The sequence below is a fragment of the Solanum dulcamara genome, chromosome 2, assembly GCF_947179165.1.
Source record: "Solanum dulcamara chromosome 2, daSolDulc1.2, whole genome shotgun sequence".
Classification (NCBI taxonomy): domain Eukaryota; kingdom Viridiplantae; phylum Streptophyta; class Magnoliopsida; order Solanales; family Solanaceae; genus Solanum; species Solanum dulcamara.
In genome coordinates this window covers 13,635,723-13,654,426 of record NC_077238.1, presented here as the reverse complement: position 1 = coordinate 13,654,426, position 18,704 = coordinate 13,635,723, and the positions used below count along the sequence as shown (strand labels likewise).

Genomic DNA, 18,704 nt, shown 5'->3' with positions numbered 1-18,704 from the left:
AAGGCATGGAGGTAATATTCAACTCAACATGTAGTACAAGGTTCAAAGTTCTCAAAACTTAACCTAAGGATGATATTCACCCTCAATAGATAATAATGAGAAGAAAATACATAAAATTAAGTATTTACCCCTTTTTCGACAATATCTCAATACTCAGAACCCCTAACTCTACCCCTCAGATGGGTGTTACAATTCAAATAACCTCTCCACAATTCCACTCAGTTAAGTCATAGATTACACAACCACAATCATAGATAAAATATCACATTAGGCCCCTACACGAGCTACACAACACATATAACCCCCTACACGGGCATCACAAAATTAGTTATCAGTTCCAAACTACATTATGACCCCGTCCCAAGTCTACAACATAGAATTTGATTGATTACCCCAACTCATCCCCAAGAAGAATAGCTAAACCTACCTCGATAGCTGAAACCGCACTCGAACGCCTCCATCGGATGATCATCTAGAATTCAATGCCTGAAATGACAACCCAATATCAAGAATGAAATATATGTGTTATAAGGAGTCCAATGACACCCATATTGATAGGTTTCAAAAATGGAGGTAAAATAGTCCAAAAATTGATTAATCTCAAAAATGGTCAAATCTGGAATTTTATTGAAAATATCATGTTCTACTAGTAGTAAGGAACTCATGGTTGAAAAATCCATTAAAATAGAGTACAAATCAAGTTAGAAATCATTATTTTCCCTAAATTCGGGTTAGAGAAGAAAAGAAGAAATTTGGGTTTCAAACTAAAGATTAAGAGTTGAAATCACCAAATAATTAACGAGAATAGAAGATTTTAGGTCAAAAATCACTTACCCAATACTTTTTCTCGAAAATCTCTCCTCAAATTGCCTCCCCAAGCTCCAAGAATTCAAAAATGGTGAAAATGGTGGTTTTTCCCGACCTTTACTGTTTCAGGTCTAAAATGCTCTCCGCGAACGCGCCCATTTAACTCCGCGAACGCGGAGCTCACTAGAAAGACCCTCTGCGAATGCGGAGAAGGAAAAGGTTATACACCGCGAATGCGGAGAAGGGAAGGATCGTGCTCCGCGAATGCGGAGAAGAAAGTATGACTACACTAGATAGTAGTCCAACACTTAAGAAAATTCTCCGAACGGACCCTCGAGATTTGTTCGGAATTCCTCTCACACAAACCATTTATGCACTTGTACTAAATTCGACGTTCTGAACTCAATGGAACTACAGGAATTCAAATTTGAGGTCTTCTTGACCCAAAATCCGATAAGTCGCAACTAAACTAATTTCGGCACTTGAAATATTCAAAATACCCCCGGAACCTCTAAAAATTACAACAAGGCTATTTCTAGTGTTAGAATCACCCCTCGAAACCATTGGAATCGTCAGAAATCTGATTCGAGTCTCCGAACTCAATTTGTTGACCAAAGTCAAACTTAACTCTTTTAAAACAAACTTTCCAACTTAAGACCTCAAATTCACATATCAACCCCAAATCATTTTCAAACAACTCTCTTAGACCAATTTCCACGTTCCGGAGCTGATGGAACTGATAAAATTTGATTCTGAGACCCGTAGCTCTGTTTGGTACCAAAAACCACTTTTCACAACTTAACTCTATAGAACTCAAACATTTTACCCATTTCACTATCTATTAAGGCTTTAACACATTCAATCATACAAACTGAACAAATAATACTCTTGGACTCTAATAACAGGGGTAAAATGGTAATTTTGCACTAATTTCTGAAAATGACTCTCATGGTCATTACAACATCCACCACTAAAAATGATATTTGTCCTTGAACATAAGACAAGAGAAGTACTTGGAGTCTTAAAAAGCTGAGGGTAACAGACCCGCATATTAGACTTTAACTCCCAAGTCGCCTCCTCAACAGGCCGATGCCGCCATTGCACCATTACTGAAGCGATCTCCTGAATTTTGTTCTACAAATACTCTATTTCATCAGAACACCATGTCTTGCAAACATTAATTTATTTGGCCTACTTAGCCTCCGAATATTAAGATATGGTCCTTAAGAAAGTTGTAGGTAATGATGTCGGAGATATTTAGAAATTTGAATAACCTAATTTGGACCATCTTATGAAATGTTATACCTAAAATACAGAAGCAGTATCATTTTTATCGAGAATTGAAACACCACATACAACGTTTTAGGGGTGTTACAACTATCTCTGATAACCCCTCCTCCTCCACCTAAATTATTCTTGCATCTTCCATCAGAATTGAGCTATACAAAACTAGTTGAGGGTTAAAGCCATCTAACTATTATTCTTCTCTTGCTGTAAAGGTTACTCCTCATCAGTTAGATGATTGACTCCCAATTAGGTTTCAACTCCACGTTCACATATTGACTCATTACTAAATGTGTTAGTGTGACAGAGATCTGAGTCATGCACTTTCTGATGCAATGCTTCTTTTTTCCATACTTTTCCCCACATCTTATTTTCCATAGTTCCCAAATAGTTACTGCGGGTAAATATTTAATGATCAATGCCAGTACAGGGTCTTTTGTTTTCCAGATTCACCAGTTCTTGAGAAGAATTCTCAGGGAGATTGAGTAGGGGATACCAACTAGACCACACAAAATTGTCCAGATTTCCGGAGCATAATAGGTGATCAATATCTTCTTTCTGGAGATTCTTGCAGTAGCAACACCTAGATGGCGCCCGAATTCCCGTTTTACCAAGTATGGAATCAGTTGGAGTTTTATCCCTCAAGGCACTCCAAAGGATAAAGTTCATTTTGAAGGGGACTTTATTATTCCAATTCATGACATTAATCCAGCTACTATATTTTTTCTCTCTCATAATGTTCCAGTCGAGGAGATGGTGAAGTTGCCTTTTTGTTCAGGTGACCAGATAGCTTTGTCTTTCACGGCAGGATTGAGGATGATCTGCATGGAGTTTATATGATCCATTGCATGGTTAGGAAGATATAGATCACATTCACCCCATTGCCATTGGCCATTGATGAAAATTTTACATAGATTTTCATTCCGTGGGACTCTGCCTTCTTCCAGGAAGTTCCACAGAGCTCCAATACAGCCAAATTATCATACCATAAGGATACGTCTCCTCTTTCTATCTTCCACTGAATATAGTTGTCTTATTCACTTTAACCTTACACATAACATTCCAGGAATGTGAGTTTCCTGAGTACCATCTTTTTTTAACAGGATGAATCTTTTGACAATATTTAGCAAAACTGAAATTTCCCCAGAGAGATTTATTAGTTCTCAGGTTCCACCACTGTTTCACAGTAAATGTAGCACATGTGTCTTGTAATCTCCTAAAGGCAGGTCCTCCTTCTTCACATGGATAGCACAACTTTTCCCAAGATGTTCAGTGGTGTTTCTTAGCTTCATCTGTCCCTCCCCAGAAGAATTTGTTTAGCATTTTCTCGATCTGGTTCATAACTCCCATTGGAGGTTATATTGCAGGCAGTAGGTGTACTGGCATAGATAGCAAGACATGTTTAATAAGTACTGCTATCCCTCCTACTGAAAGAAATTTAGATTGCCAACCCCCAAGTTTGTTCAAAATTTTGCTCATTATGTCTGAAAAGATTGAAGTGATCTTCCTTCCAACATAGAGTGGACACCCTAAGTACTTGACTGGAAAACTCTTATGGTCCATTCCAGTGATTTCCTCTATTCTTGCAATAGCTTGATGTTGTTCTTTGGGAGATATGGACACACTTGATTATTTCTTGTTCACCATCTGCCCTAATACTCTCTCATATGTATTTAGAGCTTCCATCATCAAAGTTAAAGACCTCCTACAACCACTTGAAAAAAAAATGATGTCATCAACAAAGGCCAAATGGTTGATAAGAGGACCTCTTTTGTTCATACTGAAATCAAAGAAATCAGTGTTATTATATAAAGAGTTGAGTTTTTGAGATAGAAATTCAGCACTTGTGACAAAAAGAAAAGGAGAAATGGGATCTTCTTGTCTTAGGCCTCTTTCGGATTTAAAAAAAGCATGCTTGTTTCCATTCACAAGAAGAGAGTACCAATTACTAGAAATATGTCTATATATCATATCAATCCAAGTTTCACAAAAGCTCAACCTTCTCATAAGAATGCAAAGGTAGGGCCAGGATACCCTATCATAAGCCTTGGTCATATCAAGTTTCAGAACAACATTACCATGAAGTTTATCAATGTCTTAAATAATTTCTTGAGCTAAAAGAACATTTTCAGTGATTGATCTACCTTTTATAAAACCACTTTGATTGCTACTAATTAGAGAAGGCAGTATATTGCTTAACCTGGAATTTAGAACTTTTGAAATTGTTTTGCTAATTACATTACATAGACTAATAGGCCTTATATCAGAAAACTTTTGAGGAGAATTTATTTTAGCGATCATAGTTATACAAGTGAGTTAACCATTTAGGTAAGCTAGCCCCACATAAAAAAGCATGAAGAGCTCTAGTAATATCAGAAGCAATAAATTCCCAACAAGATTGGAAGAACTTAGCTGTGAATCCACCAGGCCCAGGGGAACTTTCAGGATCCATTGTCATTAGGTTGCTTTTAATCTCTTCTTCACTGGGGATTTCAATCAGAGAAGAATTAGTATCATCATTGATTATGATGTTGATGGCATTTAACTCGGACTGAAGGTTTCTTTGAAAATCATTAAACTCAGGTTTCTGACTGAAGGTTTCTTTGAAGTATCTCATTCCTGCCTCTGCCACCTCATCATTGTCTTCTACCCATTGTTGATTTTCATCTAGGATTTTGTTGATGCTAAGCTTTCTTCTCTTGTACTTAATGACTTTATGGAAGTAAGATGTGTTGGTGTCCCCTATCACAATCCATTTCACTCTCACCCTTTGCCTTAGAATTGCTTCTTGAATTTTTAGGTATTGATTCTGCCTTAGTTTTGTCAAGGATGGCCCTGTTACTAGAAGTATTATCATCTTGGAGAGCTTGTTCCAACATTGTGATTTCCCCTTCTAGTCTCTTAGGCTCACTATAAATATCCCCATAGGTATTTTTAGACCAACTGCTTAGGTGAGTAGCAGTTTTTTTGAAATTTGATGTAGCACCCACATGGGGTTTCCTTGGCACTCTTCAACCCAAACATTTTTAACCATCTCCTAGAACTGAGGGTGATCTGCCCAAATATTTAAGAATTTAAAATATTTGATGAAGACCTCTTCTTTACTACTGAACTGCACAAGTAAAGGAGAGTGATCAGAACAAGATATAGCTAAATTAGTAACATAAGTGCTATTAAACTAATCCAACCACTTAGAATTATATAAAACTTTATCTAGTCTTTTCCAGATGGTATTTGGTATATCTCCGTTGTTGCACCAAGTATTGATATTTCCTGCAAATCCTGCATCTTGCATCCCACTTTCCATCATAAAGTTTAGGAAGTCAAAACTTTTTTCAAGTCTGTATGGACTGCCTCCTGTTTTTTCTTCTACTTCAGCTATAACATTAAAAATCTCCCATTATGCTCCAAGGACCTTGAATTGAGTTAGCCAAAGACTAACTCCTCCCATAGAATCTTCCTTAGTATTGTCCTGTACTTAGCATAAACAAATGAGGTATGATAGGTAGCTCTTGTAATCAAGTGATTAATGTGACAAGTAATATGTTGTTCAGAGTCTTTGATGATCTTAACAGTAAAATCATTTGTCCAAAATAGCCAAATTTTATTGTTAATATTTGCATACGATCCTTGCACATCTAAGAGTCTCAGGTAGTAACCTACTTGATCTGCTTGGACAAAAGGTTCTTGCAAGCTTATAAAAGAGATTCTGTATTGTTTTTTTAAATTTTTGAGTTTTTCAAAAGAACTTAGAGTTGGTACACTCCTAATATTCCATGAAATTGTATTTATCATTTGGAATTAGGAGGATTAGAATTCTGCACGTCCATTTGTTCTTTCTTATGACTGACCACCTTAGTCTTATCCACGTTAGGTGAGGATAATCCATTAGTAGTTAGCATAATAGGAGAAGTAGTTAAAATTTAATCCTGCATAAACACAATATTTAAATTGCTTTCTCCCTTTTGTTGGATTTCCAGTGTCTTGTTGGGGCCCTTGTCTAGGTGGGGCTCAGGGACATCATGAAATTGATCTTCTTCCATCTCCTCCTTGATGCTGATTCATAATGCTTGTATACATCTTCCTCATTTTTATCAATCAATATGTTTGTATGCTCATTCTGATGCTTTTGATCTTTGCCTTCCCCAAGGTCATCAGGTGGTTGATTGATCCTTACACTCTTTTATTCCTGGTTGGTATCTTTTCCTCTATCAACTGGACATTGCTTTTCCAGAATCCATGTTGTCATGTTTTTCAACATTATGATTTATCTCATTTGTGTTTTCTGATTTCTCCTCTGATTTTTGTGTTGTATAGATGGTACCATTTTTGTTTCCCTGATTCTTGTCATTGTTTTTGGTTTCTTCAACATATCCTCTTTTGCTTCTTGTTCTCCTTTCATAAGGAGGGCTCATTCCTTCCATACATTTCTTCTGGACTCTCTTAGCTTTATTTGATGTTTGATTATGATCCTCCTGATTTAGCTTCTAAGTGTATGTTACCTTTCTTTTACCTTTCTTACCATTTTGTGTTTCCTCTTTGTGTTTATCTTGTGTAGCGAAGGTGATCCCAAAAACACTAGTTTTTTCACTCTCACCTGGGCTATTCTTTTCCTTGTCATCTTTTAAAAATGCAGCTTTCTCATACGTTGATTCTACTCTAAGTTTTCGAAATGGATTTGTGGAGTCCTTGTATTTATTTTTTTCCTTTTCCTTTTGTCACTATTTTCCATCCTTCACCCTCTTTGTTTGCTTCATTGTCCCCTTGTTGACTAGTTTGTTTAACTCCTTTCAAGCTATTTTTGGGAGCTTCCACCTGCATTCTGGTTGGAGCCTCTACCACGTCTCTCTGATTTCCATTTTCTGTACTCTGAGCCACCTCCTTGTTCCTATTGCTGTCTTGATTTGTGATCTTCAATTCCAGGTGCAAAATTTTGAATTTAGCATCACTATGTCCCTGCACTTTACAATGAAGACGATATTCTAGGATAGTTCTCTTATGTCAGAAAAAGACGGTTTAAAATTAATTTTAACTTTTTAGATAAAAAATCAATTTTAGAAAAGAAGAGTCGCCACTTAATTTTTTAAAAAAATTAAGAAAACTAAATTTAAAAGATCCTAACAGATTTAAGTCTTAAAAATTCAGAGAAAAAAGTACAAGGTTCTTATTTCCACTCTCAGAAGGTATTAAGCATTCAAAGTGGCCGCTAATGCGCGGTTATCAGACGATTTGAAAAATTATTTGACTAACTTTTGAAAATATTAATTTAAAAGAAAACGAAGACTTTAAAATTATTATTTTTTTAGAAAAAATGATCAAACTTAAACATTGAAAATAATATACATGTGTATAAAAAAAGTAAAAGTTTATCAAATGACTAAGTAAAGGTAGAAAATCATTTAAAGAGTAAATTAACATGAATTGATTTAACTTAAAATAAATTAAAATTAATATCTAAGCAAACATAAGTAAATAAATTATTACATTCCGAATCAATATAAATAAATAATAAATAACACATTAAAATATGGTCCGACACTTAGTTTCTGTACGTCTGGATTAAATTGTTGGGCTATCTGCGGTTTGGGCCTTAAGCACAATTCCACTGTATATCGCGACTGTATATACACTATATATCATACTGTATATACACTGTATACAGTGTATACAATATTATTTATGTATATCAAACTGTATATAAATTGTATACACACAGTATACCACCTGTTTTTTCTATGCATCTACTATATATCACTATATATTAGTGTATACAATATTATTTCCTTACATATCGGACTGTATAGATACTGTATATCAGTGTATACGATATTATTTTCCACCTCTATTCCATGTATACAACCCAATATCAATATTCAAACCATGTATATTAGCTTTATTTCCATGTATCAAATTTTCAGCAATTCGAACAAGATGATGAAAGACTCAAAACTCAATGATATACAAGGATGGAGTCCAAATATGGACTCAAATTGATATCACATGTACCAAAATAAAATTACATAACCATTTACTCATTTTAAGCTAAACCAATAATATATCATGATATTTTAAGTTATCAAATTGATGGGCATCCTAGAAGTGACTAACAACATGCATATATGTAGACAAATGAAAAGAAAGAAGAAATATATTTAAGTAACTAAAGAACATGAATTTAATATATACACTATACTAGCTCAAATTTTAAAGAAAGAATTAAATCAATTAGGCCATGAAAGTTCTAATTAAATAACAACTTTAAGCATATTTTTGTTATCTAAATCATGTTAAAAGAAGAAATTGAAAACGTGAAAATTTATATTGTCAAAGAAAACTACTTGGAAAAATAATGAACAAAACTAAGAACTTTCATGAAATAATCCTAACACATGATAGCTAATTAATCCTAACACATGTTAACTATAAAAAATTTCTATCATTAATCTAATTATTCTTAATATATGCTAACTAAAAAAAATAAGACTACGAATCAACTAAATATAAAATATGAAATAATTAAATAAAATAAAGCTGAGAAAAGATTTTACCTCTTTTCGAGCAGCGAGACTTAAGACGACGACCGGAAGACAACTTCACCACTACCCAAGAGCTTGATGGAACTCTAATCCATAAAAAGAAAAATTAAAAATTTAGACTCGAACCTTCGTGGGTTCGATGTTATAAGAACATTGTTCTTAGCCTAAATTTCGATTTCAATATCCTATTTTCCTTAAAGAAAAGTATAAATTGAAAGCTAGAAATTTTTATAATTTTTAGGCTGGGGAGTGTTGGCCAGTTAAGGTCTCCCACGTGCAAAAGATGAAAGTTGCCGAGATGAGAATGTTGAGATGGATGTGTGGGCATACTAGGAGCGACAGGATTAGAAATGAGGCTATTCGAGACAAGGTAGGAGTGGCCTCGGTGGAAGACAAGATGCGGGAGACACGACTGAGATGGTTTGGGCATGTGAAGAGGAGAGTCCTAGATGCACCAGTGCGGAGATGTGAGAGGTTGGCCATAGATGGTTTCAGAAGAGGTAGGGGTAGGCCGAAGAAATACTGGGGAGAGGTGATCAGACAGGACATGACGCATTTACGACTTACCGAGGACATGACCTTAGATAGGAGGGTGTGGAGGACACACATTAGGGTTGAAGGCTAGCACATAGTGGCATTTCTCCCCCTTATCCGTAGGCGTATTGATGCACTATGATCCCTTGTACTTTGATTTATGGTATTTATGTTACTATCTGATAATACTTACTGCTTTTTGTGCTTTGATTATTTCATTATATATTTATCTACTTTTAATATTCTTGTCTGACCTTTTTTATGTTTCTATTGAGCCGAGGGTCTTTCGGAAACAGCCGTCCTACATTGGTAGGAGTTAGGTCTGCGTACACTTTACCCTCCCCAGACCCTACGATGTGGGATTTCACTGGGTTGTTGTTGTTGTTGTTGTTGTTAGGCTGGGGATAAGAGTCCAAAATCCTAGCCAAGTTAAACAAATTTCTAATTTTGGAGTAGCTAAAAAACCTCTCACTTCTTCTCCTTTCTTAATGAGAATATGAGTCTTTATATAGGCTCCAAAAACTCCAAACTTTCATACATTTTCGATGTGGGAGAATGATTATTTTTTTTTAATTTAAAAAAAACTAAAAATTTTAAAACTACAAACTATAATTAAACTTACATAAATAACATTGTATTTAGTAAAAAATAAAATATTTTGAGATGATTTTCGAATAACCACATAAATAGTAATCAAAGATATAGTTATATAGAAATATATATATTATACTCAAATTTATAATAAGATAAAAATAATTAAGAATAACATAAAAATATTTTTATTTTTTTTATAAAAGCTAATTATTTCAAAAATGTTCAAAATTTAAAAATATTTAATACCTAATTTTCATTGTGAAAGGTCAAAATTAAGTATCAACGAGTTTCATACTCGACCTTTTATGTGATAGACTCAATTTTTCCTTCCTCATCTTTTAATTCTATTTGGATCTCAGTCACCATGGTTCTTGTGATATCGACTTCCACTTTGATTTTTGTTGTGGTCGCCTGGTTTTATATAGAGTGTCTTTATCAATGATAATTGGAACACCAATTGGGGCCACTATCTACAGAGAGCCTCCCATTCGAAAAAGTTCCATCTTATGTCCGATAGGTTAATCCAAACAGGGGCCAAAGTTGTTTTTGCTTCTAGTTTAAAGTCGGTTGTCCATTTGAGAAGCTTCATTTGAGTATTACAGATATTCAAGAAATTTCGACCATAAACATTTTTGTGGTCTTCTTCAAGATCAAAATCTATAAAAAAAAATGATGATATTGTATGCTCCTATCTTTACAGACCTTTTAATAGGTATACTTTTCGAAAAATCATCTCTGATTTTTTCAAGAGAGGGTCGAATTCTCACATATTTACCTATGATGGTAAGTTTGCAGGTTTTGGCCAGTAGTTCATTTTCTTCTTTAGATAAAGATACAACATGTTTACCTTCAATTATATCATATGGTCGATGTTGTAACTTCACTGCCTTCTTTGGGCCTTTGTCATTAGTTGTGCCCATAGCTGCTCAAAGCTAAATTGAGGATCTGTTGAGGAGATTTTCTCTCTCAAGTTTGTGGGAATTGTGAGGTTATTTAGTGGTGGAAAATCCAGTGGGGATGGTGAGCAGATCCTCGTAGATCTGTCGAGAATCGACTGTTGTCAAACTCTTTTGTTACCATTGTTGGACTCTTTTGTTACTGTTAGTCGGAGAAAAAATAGTAGCTATTTTTAAGGTTTAAGTTGTTCTAAAAATGAGTTTTAATATCAACCAGAGCTAAGGATCTCGAAATGGAATTTCATCAGTTTTATCAGTTCTGGATTGTGGAATTTGATCTAGAGGAGTTGTCAAATCAAATTTAGGGTTGATACATGGATTTGAGGTCTTGAGTTTGAAAGTTTGATTTTAAATGAGTCAAGTTTGACTTTGGTCAACAATTAGGGTTCAGAGTCTTGGATTGGATTTATGACAATTTTGTTGGTTTCAGCGAGTGATTTTAGGCCTAAGAGAGGCTTCATTATATTTTTCAAAAATTCTGGGGGCATTTTTGTCTTTTTGAGGTTCAAGTAAGTTTAATTGCGACTTATCAAGTTTCGAGTCAAGGAGACCTCGAATTCGAATTTTGATGGTTCCATTTCATCTGAAACGTTGAATTTGGTCTAGTTGAGTATTGCCTTAGAGCTCCAGGACCTTACTTTTCATTTTGGAAAAAATTAGGCTAAAAGTTGAATTTTAGGCTAAAAAGGGATTTGTGAAGGTAATTTCATCATAACAACTTTTTTTGGAAATATGATGATTTCATTGAGTCCAGAATGTCAAATTTAATTTGTTTGCATATTCGGTTTATTTTTATCGGACTCCGAACTAATTTCGAAGGTCCAATCAAAGACTTGAACTTTGCTCTCTTTCAGTTTGAAGCCTTTTGGTGCAGGTTAGGCTTTAGCGAACAATCTCAGCTTTAGCGAATGTCCGCGAAAGAGAATGTTCGCGAAAACAAACATTGTCTGCAAAAACGAACGTCCGATTTAACGACACCTGTGTCGCTTTAGTGACACTTGAGGGTCTATAGATGAGATTTTGAGTCTTTTCCTCCATTTTTAACTTGTGGGAGCTCGGAGAAGGCGATTGGATTGAGGATTTTTGTGGGGAAATGTTAGGTAAGTGATTTTCTACCTAAAACCCTTCATTTCCATTTAATATCTTGAGATTTTTAACTTCCAATTTCTATATTTTTAACACTAAATTCCTTGATTTACATAAACTTGAAATGGTGATTTCGAACTTGATTCTTACTGAAATTTTATGGGTTTTTCCACCACGAACTCCTATTGATATGTAGACTATGTTTTTAAAATAAAATTTCAGATTTTCCCTTTTCAATTTTAAGAGGTTTTTGAAAGATTTTGACCCCGAAATCAAAACTTTGCAATATGGGTATCATTAGAATTATTTTGATGAACTTTTGTCAATCTTGATAGCGGGTAATCATTTTAGAGTCGGTATTTGTGATTTGAGCTCTGATTAGAGGGTTCATGTGAAGTTTCGGCCTTTGAGGTAGGTTTGGCTATCATTCTTATGTTAAAGACTTTGGGATGAGGTTGTAGTATAAATTAGGACTGTTAATTTACTTTGAAATGCCCGTGTGGGGGCTTATTTATGTTGCGATGCCCATGTGGGAGATTATTTGTGTTGTGTAGCCCATGTGGGGGCCTTATTTGCTATCTTATCTTCTTTGAGAATATGTGATTCATGATTTGCCTGTGAGAGAAGCGTGAGGAAACTATTTGACTTGTAATGCCCGTCTAAGGGATTGAATTGTGGGTTTTTGAGCATACCTGAGTACTGAAATATTTTCAAAAAAAGGTGAACACTTAATTTGAGGTATTTCCTTCCAATTACTATCTGTTGAGGGTGAATATTATATTTAGGTTAAGTTTTGAGAAATTTGAACCTTATATTACATATTGAGTTGAATATTGCCTCCATGCCTTAGGTGTTGTGAATGAATTTATGTTCATTCATTATATCATTGATCATTGAGAAGTTGAAAAGTGTGGGAATTCTTTTTGAGAAAGAAAATGGGACACCTTTTTGTACCTTTAACCACGAGTTAAGTGGCAAGCGGACAAGACACTAGTATCATGAGTCCTTGATCACAAGCTGAGTGGTGAAGTAGTTGATACATTGAGATTGTGAGGAGGTATATGGTTAGCGAGACCCCCATAGATCCTGCTTAGTAGCAAAGCTCAGCAAGTGTATATGACAGGCTGTGCGACAGTCTTGATTCCACCATACCACCACATCATGGCATCATCTCATTGCATTACATTATATCCTCGATTATTTGCCTTATCTGATGTTATGTGATATTGAATTGTCCTTAAGTGTTTACTTTACTCGCGCTGATTTACATAAACTGGCGACAACGATTCGGAGTGGGACTTTTCTGCATGCAGGTGGTAGAGCATTCCTTAGTTAATTGTGTAGGTTTGATTAATTCTTTATACTTAGTTGGTCCAATCTACTGAGTACATGTGGATTTACTCACCCTTATATTTATATCCTTCTTTGATGCAGATTCTAACCAGGTTATCCAGCGCAGCAGTTGATTTCTAGCGAACTTCATATCTCTAGATTAGTGGTGAGATCTCGTGATCCAGATCACCACTAGTTCTATCTTTTATTTTATAGTCTTTATTTATATTCTGAGACTTATGATGCACTCCATATTCAGACCTTGTATTAGATGCTCTTATACTTATGACATAGGTTTTGGGATATTTCATTTGTTTCTAGTATTTATTTATTTTGTGGCCTGACTTCTCTTTTGGGAGGCTCGTGTGAGCTTTACTTTTAGGCTTAGACATCAGGTTGGGTGTTGGGATGTGTTTCATCATGACCTCGATTTTTGGGTTGTGACAAATTGGTATCAATTCACCAGTCTCATAAGTTAAAGAGCAGGGTGTCTAGTAGAGTCTTGCGGATCGATACATAGACGATCGTACTTATCTTCAAAAGGCTACAAGATACTTAATAAGATAAATTCCTTTCTTTGATTTCTATCGTGCGAGCTGTTCATATCAAGTGTTGTAAACCTCTATCTATTCTTTCCGCATTAGAGGTGGTGGTCGGGTTCTAAAGGGCAGCTCCTACTCAAAGATAATCTAGTGAGGCCCCACTCGAGCTCATTTATGAGTATGTGAATGTGGAGCATTGGGCTGAAGAAGTGGGGAAGTGATCATTTTGACCTTGAGTGTTTGTATTTTAGATTTAAGGTATCCATTCAGCCCCACTTTTCATTCCTCCAAGATCTGTGGCTTTACCTATTTTTTTGCTAGTGTTGCAATGTTTGCATCGGAGTGACAGAGTTTTGAGAGATTCATTAGATCTTTGTCTCCCAAGTTTGATGGTATAACTGGTAAGGAGGCTTTTGACTTTTTGATCTAGTATAGAGACATATTGTTTAATTTGTGTATTTTGGAGGCACATGGAGTGTGTTGCACCTCTTACTGAAGTTTTCTCGAAAGGTTTGTGCCATATAGTCTTCATGATTAGTGTAGAGATGAGTTCGAAAGATTAGAGCATGGCTATCTATTAGTATCAGAGTACGAGGCTTACTTCCATGAGTTACCTCGTTATGCTTTGTCGAGTATACTACTGAGTTCGAGCTAATTCGGAAGTCGATAAAGGGATTTGATAGTTATCTTCAAGAGGCTACAACCTCTCTTGTGTTATTGAGTGGTTCCTTTTAGAGTATTATTGATTATGCCAGGATGATCGAGAGTATCAGACATGCTAAACAAGATAGCCCCAAGAGGTTTCGTCGCCAAGGTCAGTTCAGTGGTCACTCATCTAGAGGTAGAGATTATTAGGGTCCGGGCACTAGGGATATCAAGGTAGGCTAGTGCATATAGTAATTTAGGGTACAAATAATGTTTGTGGATCTTCTTGTTATTCTCAGTGAGGTTTCGTTCCTCGGGGATGTTTTTTTTGTGATAAGTTTGAGCATAAGGCAGAGAATTGTCCCAAGTGTGATTTCTCTTCTATTCAACCAAGGTCACATCTTGTCCATGATACACCAATTTCAACTGTTGTGATGATTCATTGGGTACCAAATGTGGAGCTTATAGAGTTCGTGATAGGGTCGTAGTGGTTCTTAAAGTAGTAGTGGTGATTGGAGACTATGTTATGCTATATCGGGTGGATCTGGGTAGAGGCCTTCGATGCGGTGATCACATGTATCGTCCCAGTTTTCCATTCCTTTGTTTCAGTGTTATTGGATCCCGAGTCTACCTATTCTTATATGTCAATTTATTTTACTTTGGATATCGATTATGTGTGAGAGCCCCTTGCAATACCTATTGTGTCTCTACCCCGATAGATGAGTCTTTAGTGGTGGATTGAGTGTATCGGGGATGAGTAATGACATTTACGAGTAGAGAGACTCAAGAAGACTTGATCTTATTAGATATACTTGATTTTGATGTGATATTGGTTATGAATTGGTTGTCTCCCTATCATGCGATTCTAGATTGCTATGCCAAGACTATGACCTTAGCTCATCCTGGTTTGTCTCGGTTAAAATGGATGGGTGATCCGAGTTCTTTTCCAATTGGAGTGATATATTATATTCGTGCTCGCTGTATGTTTTAGAAAGGTTGCTTGTCTTATTTGGCCCATGTTTGTGATATTACTAAGGAGTCATCTCCTTTGGTGACCACGAGAGTGGTGAGAAAGTTCATGAGTGTAATTCCTACAGACTTGCCAGGTGTTCCTTCGGACTGTGATATTGAATTGGAGCTGGGCACCAAGCCCATTTCTATTTCTCCTTATCGGATGTCTCTGAACGAGTTGAAGGAATTGAAGGAACAATTGAAAGATTTATCAAACAAAGGGTTTATTCGGCCTAGTATTTTATCTGGGGTGCAGCAGTATTGTTGTTAAAAAGAAGGGTAGTACTATGAGGATATGTATTGACTATCGGCAATTGAACAAAGTTACAATCAAGAGCAAGTATCTTCTTTCTCGCAAGGATAATCTATTTGACCAACTCCAGAATGCGTTGGTGTTTTCTAAGATTGACTTAAGGGCCATTTTTCAGAGATTGAGAGAGTAGAAGTTATATGCAAAGTACTCCAGGTGTGAGTTTTGGCTTGATTCTGTGGCTTTCATGGGTCATGTGGTGACCAAGGATGGTATTATGGTTGATCCGGCTAAGGTTGCATAGTTTGTGATTAGGTTAGGCCTACTTCGGTTACTGAGATTCAGAGCTTTATTGGGTTGGCAAACTATTATCATCGGTTTGTTCAGGGCTTCTCTTCTATTGCATCCCTATTAACTAGGCTAACTCAAAAGACCGTGGTATTTTAATGGACTGATGAGTGTGAGGCGAGCTTTCAAAAGATCAAGGAGTTATTGACTTCAGCACCTATTCTAGCCTTATCGAGGAGGGTGTGGCCTTTATTATATTTTGTGAGGCTTCTTGTTGTCTTGGACAGAGTATTGATGCAAAAGGTAGAGTTATAGCTTATGCTTCTCGACAATTGAAGGTACATGAGAAGAGCTATCCAACCCATAATTTGGATTTGGCGACGGTGGTGTTTGTTTTGAAGTTGTGGAGGAACTATCTCTATGGTGTGCATTTTGAGGTCTTTACCGACCATCTTATCCTTAAGTATATCTTTTCTCAGCCGAATTTGAACATGAGGTAGCATAGGTGGTTGGAGTTATTAAAAGGCTATGACATCACCATTCTTTACGATCCGAGCAAAGCTAATATGGTAGTGGATGCCCTGAGTCACAAAGCATCTAGTATGGGTAGTTTGGCCTTCCTTAAGGTAGATGAGAGGCCTTTGGCTTTGGAGGTTAAGTTATTGACCAGGCAATTGGTCCGACTTGATATTTCTACATATCATAGCATTTTGACCTTTGTGGAGGCTGGTCTACTTTGATGGGCCGGATTCATACACACCAATTTGAGGATGACAAGTTGAGGACAATTCAATACAAGGTGTTGAGAAATGAAGCTAAATCAACTTCTATTGATACGAAGGGAGTTTTGAGGATTAATGTTACATTTGTGTGCCCAAGGTTGGTGATTGGGTAGGTATGATATTGGAAGAGGCTCATTGTTTCAAGTATTCTATTCACCCGAGAGAAGTAAAGATGTTTCATAACTTGAAACAATACTATTAGTGATATGATATGAAGAGGGATATGGTGGGGTTTATGGATAAGTGTTTGAATTGCCAATATGTGAAGTATGAGTATCAGAAACCAGGTGGTCCTAGGCAAAGGATGCCCATTCTTGAGTGGGAGTGGAAGTACATTACCATGGATTTCATAATGGGGTTAACCTTGACTTTGGGTAAGCATGATCCAGTTTGGGTGATCGTGGATCGTTTGACCAAATCAACTCATGTCATTATGGTAAAAACTAGCTATAATGCGGAGCAGTTGTCTAAGATCTACATATGTGGGATGGTTTGGTTGCACGGAGTACCTATTTCTATTGTGCCTAAGAGAGGTACGTAGATTACCTTTTATTTGTGAAGTTCTATGCATGATCAGATGGGTACCAAGCTTGAGTTGAGCACAACTTTTCATCCTTACATCGATGGTCAGTCGGAGCAGACTATTTAGGTGCTTAAGGACATACTCCAAGCTTGTTGAGTATTTCTTTAAAGCTATGAAACCTTAGTTTTCATTTTTGAAAAAATTAGGTTAAAAGTTGAATTTTAGGTTAAAAGGGGATTTGTGGGGGTAATTTCATCATAATGACATTTTTTCGAAATATAATGATTTCATTGAGTCCAGAATGTCAAATTTAGTTTGTTTGCATATTCAGTTTATTTTTATCAAACTCTGAACTAATTTCGAGGGTCCAATCAAAGACTTGAACTTTTCCCTCTTTCAATTTCAAGTTTTCTAGTATAAGGTAGGCTTTAGCAAACAATGTTGGCTTTAGCAAATGTCCGCGAAAGAGAATGTTCACAAAAACAAACATTGTCTACAAAAGCGAACGTCCGCTTTAGCGACACCTGTGTCGCTTTAGTGACACTTGAAGGTCTATAGATGAGATTTTGAGTCTTTTCCTCCATTTTTAACTTGTGGGAGCTCAGAGAAGGCGATTGGATTGAGGAGTATGTCTTGCAGAGTTTGTATATAATAATAGTTACCATTCCATCATTCAAATAACGCCATTTGAAACTGGTGTGGGAGGAGGTGTGGATCTCCCATCAACTGGGTTGATTCTTTTAGGACTTGGCCTTGTGGTACCGATTTGTTGAGAGATGTCATGGATAGGGTGAAGTTGATTCAGCAGCGCCTTGTGACTACCCAGAGTAGGCAGGAGAGTTATGCGGATAGGTGTGTTTATGATGCGTCATTTACTATTTGAGAGCGAGTGTTGCTTAAAGTGTCACCTACTAAGGGTGTGATGAGGTTTGGGAAGAAAGGAAAGCTCAGTCCAAGGTTATAGATCCTTTTTAGGTTTTGGAAGAGTATGGTGAGGTAGCCTATAAATTGTCTTTGTCTCCAAATCATTTAGTTGTTTACCCTCTGTTCTATGTATCAATGCTTAAGTAGTACCGACATGATGATTCTCATGTGATTCAGTGGGACTCTATCGCTTTGGATCGGGATTTGTCATTTGAGGAGGATCCTGTTGCTATTTTGGATTGACAAACTATACAGTTGAGATCAAAATATATTGATTCAATGAAAGTGTAGTTGAGGCATCGACCTGTTGAGGAGGCTACATGGGAAGTGGAGTCTGACATGTGTCGTAGATATCCTCAGCTTTTCTCCCCTACAAGTACTTTACTTTATTTTTAATTCGAGGGCGAACGTGTATTTTAGTGGTAAATGATGTAATGTTCGAATTCTTGAGAAATTACTTTTCTGTAAAAAAAAAATCCATTTTCCTCATTCATTAGTGTCCCCGAGTGTTATTGGATCAGTTTGTGTAGTTGATTTTCTTAAAATCTTAATAGATTGTGAATTGTGTAAGTTTTTGAGTTTTAAGGTTTAATTTATTCCAAAAGTAGGT

The 18,704-nt window shown here is 36.2% G+C and overlaps 1 long non-coding RNA gene across 1 annotated transcript; it reads right to left on the bottom strand.

Annotated features, from left to right (window-relative positions):
• Positions 1-1,897: 1,897 nt before the first annotated feature.
• LOC129880355 (uncharacterized) lies at positions 1,898-10,865 on the bottom strand. The gene is made up of 3 exons (XR_008765369.1): positions 10,603-10,865; positions 8,640-8,713; positions 1,898-7,047 (listed from the first exon to the last, which is right to left on the bottom strand). It is a non-coding gene; the product is annotated as an uncharacterized LOC129880355 (long non-coding RNA).
• Positions 10,866-18,704: the final 7,839 nt, after the last annotated feature.